General features: G+C 35.8%; 1 protein-coding gene across 2 annotated transcripts in view; it reads right to left on the bottom strand.

Moving 5' to 3' along the window:
• Positions 1 to 1,570, bottom strand: part of opn4xa (opsin 4xa) — a 19,025-nt gene extending 17,455 nt beyond the window's left edge. For both annotated transcript variants that reach the window (XM_015035595.1, XM_015035596.1), the window contains exon 1: positions 1,391 to 1,570. The gene's annotated coding sequence lies outside the window, so the exon portion shown is untranslated. The remainder of the gene's footprint in view (positions 1 to 1,390) is intronic.
• Positions 1,571 to 5,722: the final 4,152 nt, after the last annotated feature.

Raw genomic sequence — 5,722 nt, 5'->3', positions numbered from 1 at the left:
AAAACGTTAAAGATGTACACACTTTTGTTATGCTGCATGTGTACATTATGTCTCCTGCTATGTTGGCACAAGGTGACATGAGGTGAAATTAATAACTACATAACGTTTTCAGTCATTTTTACCCAAAGTAGCATTCTATTACTATTTGTAATAGAATGGAGAGGGAACCCCCTGTATTGTTTACAAAGTAAGTATTGCCAGAAAATATGTCTGTATTGTGACTGATATGCCAGAAATTAGCATCTGATGAATACCTCACCATGTTTTTGTTTCTGAATGACTACATCACAAGGAGTCTTTTTGCTGTTACTGTTTCTTGTTATTGTGAGGAGAGAAGAAGCTTCACCATTCTTCACAGACTTTTATTTTGAAATACGTGACCTGAAGAGACCTGAACTCTTCTGAATAAGAAATGGTAGCTGGGTTAATTTTGGTGTTTTTTCATGTTGGTTGTGTTAATGGTTATAGCCTACAATAGAGAAACAGTTTGCTCGCAAAAGGTAACAAACATAAGACTTTCACCAGTCATGTAGTTATTGAGCTCTTTTAATCCATTTTCGTGAATAACTAAAAACAGAAATTCTTCATATTCACTTAAGTACTATTCCACATTATGGGTTATTACTTTTAACCACAACCTGTTGGCTTCATATTCCATCATTCTGTGGACTGGCCTCACATTTTAATGGTTTAGGAAGTTATATAACATACTCTATCAGATTAACAATGCTCCAGCATCATCTTCCTGCACATTTGATTCTGCAGCATGTCATTTGACTTTACTAATTTTACTGGTTGAAAACGTAACTCAGAATGCAAACCCAATAACCTTGTAGTGACAGATCAAGCCAGTGTTAAGTTAGTCTGTATTTATCTTGTTCTGGGTGGGTTATTATTTTATTTTTTGTAGTTAGTCATGTAAGTGATCATTTTAGGCCCTTTCACCAATGAAGACCTAACCAAAGTGTCCTCAAGTGCTCCTGTTAGAAATCAAGAAGTGGTTTTATTGTTTCACTTGAAAAACATTTCTAGGAATCAAGCCCACATGTGATGTTATCTACAATATGCACACTCATTTCCCAGTCATATTTATTCAGCTACTTTTAGAGGCTCAATCAGTTGTGTTTTGCTGTGATTTTAAAGAATGGTTTGTAATGGATAGAGACCTTAAGTGTAGTAGAAAATAGTCACTGCTTCTGCCTTGCTGCATTAAATACTTTATGAGAAAGTTTCCTACAGTTGCTTTTGAATGCAAGTAATCTGCAAGTCTTGTGACTCACAACAAACGACAGTATTTAAAACAAGGTTTAAATTTAGGCCGAAATTAGGCATAAATTAACATTTATACTTGACATTAATACCTAAGTAATAAATACAAATGTTACCATACCTTTTGCTGAAATTAGAGCTTATTTTCCTTCTTTTCTTTCCACTTTGAGGCAGAAGACAAGAAACATTGAAGCTGTGCAGTAGATGAAAAATCCTGCAGGTTAATCAGTTAGTCTATCTGATTCTCTAATCTCTAAACTCCAAAAGCCAGCGCTTTACATGCTTCACGCACTGCCATGAGTGCTCCACAAAAGCAAGAATGTCCAGACCGAGCCTGAAAGCCACCAGCAGCACACTGGCCCATCCCCCTGAAAGCTCCCCATCGCGCTCATATCTCTCATGGCACAATAAATCGATCCAGCTCATGTGTGTTGTATGCGTGAATGAGGATTGCTTTTTTTTTTTTTTTTTTTTTTTGTTTCTGCCTGCGTGGAGAGGCAGGCATCAACAGCAAAATCTCACCTGCTTTGTTTGAGAAGCAGAACCTTTAATGGCGTTTGCATTAAAATGCCACTTAGAGCCCTAGACTGTGTTTTGTGCACACTGATTATTTTTCACCAAACACAAAATATGAGTATGATGTCTATATTCATGCAACAGAGAGGACATTTGGACAGGAGGTGTGAAAGTGCCATAAGCCCGTTGTAACAACCCCCCATAGAGTGAGCTGAGGTTCATAGAAAGAAGTCTTGTCGTTTATAGGGGGGGACAAAATCTAGTCAAGTATGAAAGTATCATACTTGTTCACTGCTTAGCCATGTGTGAGAAGATTTCTGAGAAAAGTGTTCAGATGAAAGCCTCCCAATGTTTCTCATCTCATGCACAACTGAGCAGGCAGCTTTAGCACCTCCTTGTGCCCTTAATATTTCCATTTTCCAGGAAGATTTTGTGTAGATACCTTCCAGCATGAGGAGGATATAATCCTTTTACACTCGTGGGTCACTGAACTTCCAAGGGAAGCAGGTCCATCAATATGCATTGGCTTCCAACCAGTAGACTTGACGAATATAAATCCTTCGAGAATAAAGAGACTACTTATTCCTTCAGTTTCTGGGAACATTTTTGCCCCATTATTGATTACTTTCTTGCATTGTTGTAATTATTTTCCAGACAAATAACTGGTTGAGTAAAAGGTTATAGTTGTGATAACCAGCTGACTCACTATGAGCATCGTTACAAAGTTTTACTGTTTTCTGCATTTGGCTCAGACAAAGACAGCTTTCTTTACTTTTTGCATGTCGTGTTGCAATCTGAAGTGACATAAAATGATTCATGCTTTGTTCAGCAGGGTGGGTTGAACACTCATTCTATTGCAATTCCAGCAAAGTAGCTCATTATAACAATAACAAGGATAAAAACACTCATTAAAGGCTTTATAATTTTTCAGTTGCTTTTAGTAAACTGGAAATACAGCTGGAAATCCCACTCAAATTGGTGAATTTAGCACAGTTAAAATGAAACTATTTCTATTATCAATGCACACAAAAATTAGGTCAGATACCTGGTACTTTTTTATCATTGAGATAGTCATACCAATACTTGTTTTTTTAATCACAAATAGGCACAGTTTACATGCCAATGAAATAATCGGATTGATTTTAGAGCTTCTCTGTGGCTGTGTCTCTGTTTTCTGTGATTTTGAAAACCTTCAAATGAGAGTAATCTTTTTGAAGCAATTATCAAGAGTTTGGTGTCATTCTAGCTGAGTATTTGAAAATTGTTCTTGACAAAATTGACAGTTTTTTAGTTGGGAAATTATTTTTAACATAGTTTGTATTATTTTAATAGAACTGGTATTGGGAATTATCCCAAAAGCTTGTTGTAAGCCTCCTTCACCACTTTCAAAATCAGTTTGGATGCTTGTTTGCTCTTCTGGAAAACTCAACTGTCCCAGTTTTAACTTTTGATTTGAGGAAACGTGTAAATTAATTTTCTGCTTCGGCATTCCTTTAAATATCTATAATGCACCAGAAACACCGCAGGGAAACATACCCCCATCAAGATGTCACTACCTCAGTTCCGTTTGGCTTGAAAGCATCACAATAACACATCCAAGCTGTGTCGGTTTTTGATATGAGCCATATGGGTAGTTGCCCAAGGCGACATTAAAATGAAGAGCCCCAAACGAGATAAAATCAGTATAACTTCTCTGAGGGTACTCCAGCTTCTTCCACTAAAACAATGAGTGTATTTTGTCCCTTTAAGTCGTTGGTAGCTTCCGACCTTCGTATAAAGAAAAAGAGAAATTCTTCATGTCCTCTATAAGTATTTTTATTTACACTAAATGATTGGAGGAAGGTCCTGTTAGTTTATTTTTCCTCGGGCGATCCACAACAATCACCTGTCCAGTTACTGTCTAAGTGGTCAGTCACCTCTGTCACTTCTCACTAAAGTGTTGAGAAGGACAAATGCATCCGCCAAGAAACAGGTTTTGAAATAGCTTCTGCTCTAAAATGAGTCTGCCTGAGGTTTAAGTGACAAACAACATGAAAGAGCTGTTCTCTTGCACAATGAAGGCAATGAAGGCATTATTCCTTTAACACATCCAAGTGCTAAAATTGTCTAAAAGTGTTTAACTTTTTCTAAGTTGAATCAAATTGGTTTAATTGTTTTTTGTTTTTTCTTCTGAGGATATAGCACTAAAATTAGAAACGTGAACTATTTTTCTTCAGAAATCTAGCAAATGTTTCCAGGCATATACAGACGTTACCAGTCAGAAGTGAGACTTTTCCACCCTGTTAGTTTCTACATCACTCGCGCTAAAGGCTGCTTTCTTGAAGGACTAAAAGACCTTTTGTTTTAAATTTAGGTCAGGACAAAGAAGGCCTAAGGATGTCTATACTCTCAAGGAAATATTTATTTATTTATGATTTGTTGTACTTATAAGGTCCTATGGCCTATTGTGTCTGAAAAAAGGGGCTCAGTGCCTTCAGCGTTGTCACTCAGGGTTCGCCCAAGGTTATCTGGTCCTGTTAAAATCACCAAGTTTAATATTTGCTGAGATAGATTTGTGAATAATGTGAGGTCAAACAAAGAAAACATTAAACTTGTAGTATCAGACTGTGACCTTGTTAGCATGAAAATCAAACCATGAAAATTACTCACTTTTTCAAACTAAACTTGCCAATACTTTTGAAATCTTCAAATAAAACCGCAAATATAATTTTTAAAATATGTAAATATATCTATGCTGACACTGTCAAAGCAACTGTGTTAAAATTCAAGCATTTGACAATTTGGTGCCATCAGCTTAGATCACCTATGCCTTGGTTTGGCTCTGCTTTGGTGTATATTTCCACTTTTTGTTAGGTGATGTTTTACCAGAAAAGTAAGTTGAGATAAATATTGTCTTTATGAAAGCGCTTTGTGTTTCTGAGAAGGTCTAATTGCTGATGGGAAATAAATCTATTGGCACAGCAGTGAAAAATCAATTGATCTTTGAGTTCTATAATAGGTGTTAGGAATTTGCACAGTTATTATAGTACACCTAACAATTCCTTTACAATATATTTAACAGATTTTTTAAAAACTGTTATAAATAAGTTTCTATTGAAAAACAAATTACTAAATTTACCACGCTCCTATATGTAGGTAGCTCAAAATGTAATATTTTGTGGAGATAAAAATCAGCAATTCTCAATTTTTTTTTTTTTCAAAATTTGTCTTAGTGACTCCAATTAACAGACATAAATGAGTGAAAACCTCCATGAATTTCCCATTAGTGTGTCATGAAAATGTCTAACCTCTTTCTAATGATTTATAGACAATGTTTTAAGAGAAAAAAATTCATAAATAAAAACTTACTTTCACAGAATGTTAAGTTTAGCATCCCTTAAATATACCATCAGTTCACCATCAGCGAGGCAGATGAAGCCAGGTTTAAAGGTCAACCCTGAATCTGGAGCCACCGTTTGGTGAAAATTATCTAATGGCAGAGTGCATCAACCACCCATTATTTCTGAGAGCTTCGTCAGACTTGTTTGAATAGATTACTACAGATTTAGCCGGAGCTAATAGCACAGCAACTGGATGGGAAAGGAGATTATTAATAGACCAACCTTAGTGACACAGTGAAGTCTATCAGAGACCATGAAATAGCTCCACAGGAACAGTCATGAATTATAGCTCCTGCATCTATCATTCAGGGGCATAGTCATAGTCAGGTTTTGGAAAGATTTATGGGCACAACCAGTTGGTAAGGGAGTGTTTTTTTTTTTTTTTTACAATGGTTGAGATTTATTTAGATTATTATTTTTGAACAAATAGGAAAACTGCCTTTTGCGTTGTCACATTTGTCTAATATTAAAGTTGTGTGATGACCTGAAGAAATCTGTTAAAAGGGCAATATTTTTCCATTGGATTCCAGTATGTGTTGAAGATTTATACTATTAAT

The sequence above is a fragment of the Poecilia latipinna genome, unplaced genomic scaffold (assembly GCF_001443285.1).
Source record: "Poecilia latipinna isolate Pla-1442-1.1 unplaced genomic scaffold, P_latipinna-1.0 Scaffold339, whole genome shotgun sequence".
NCBI classification, from domain to species: domain Eukaryota; kingdom Metazoa; phylum Chordata; class Actinopteri; order Cyprinodontiformes; family Poeciliidae; genus Poecilia; species Poecilia latipinna.
This window is presented reverse-complemented; position numbering and strand designations above follow the sequence as displayed.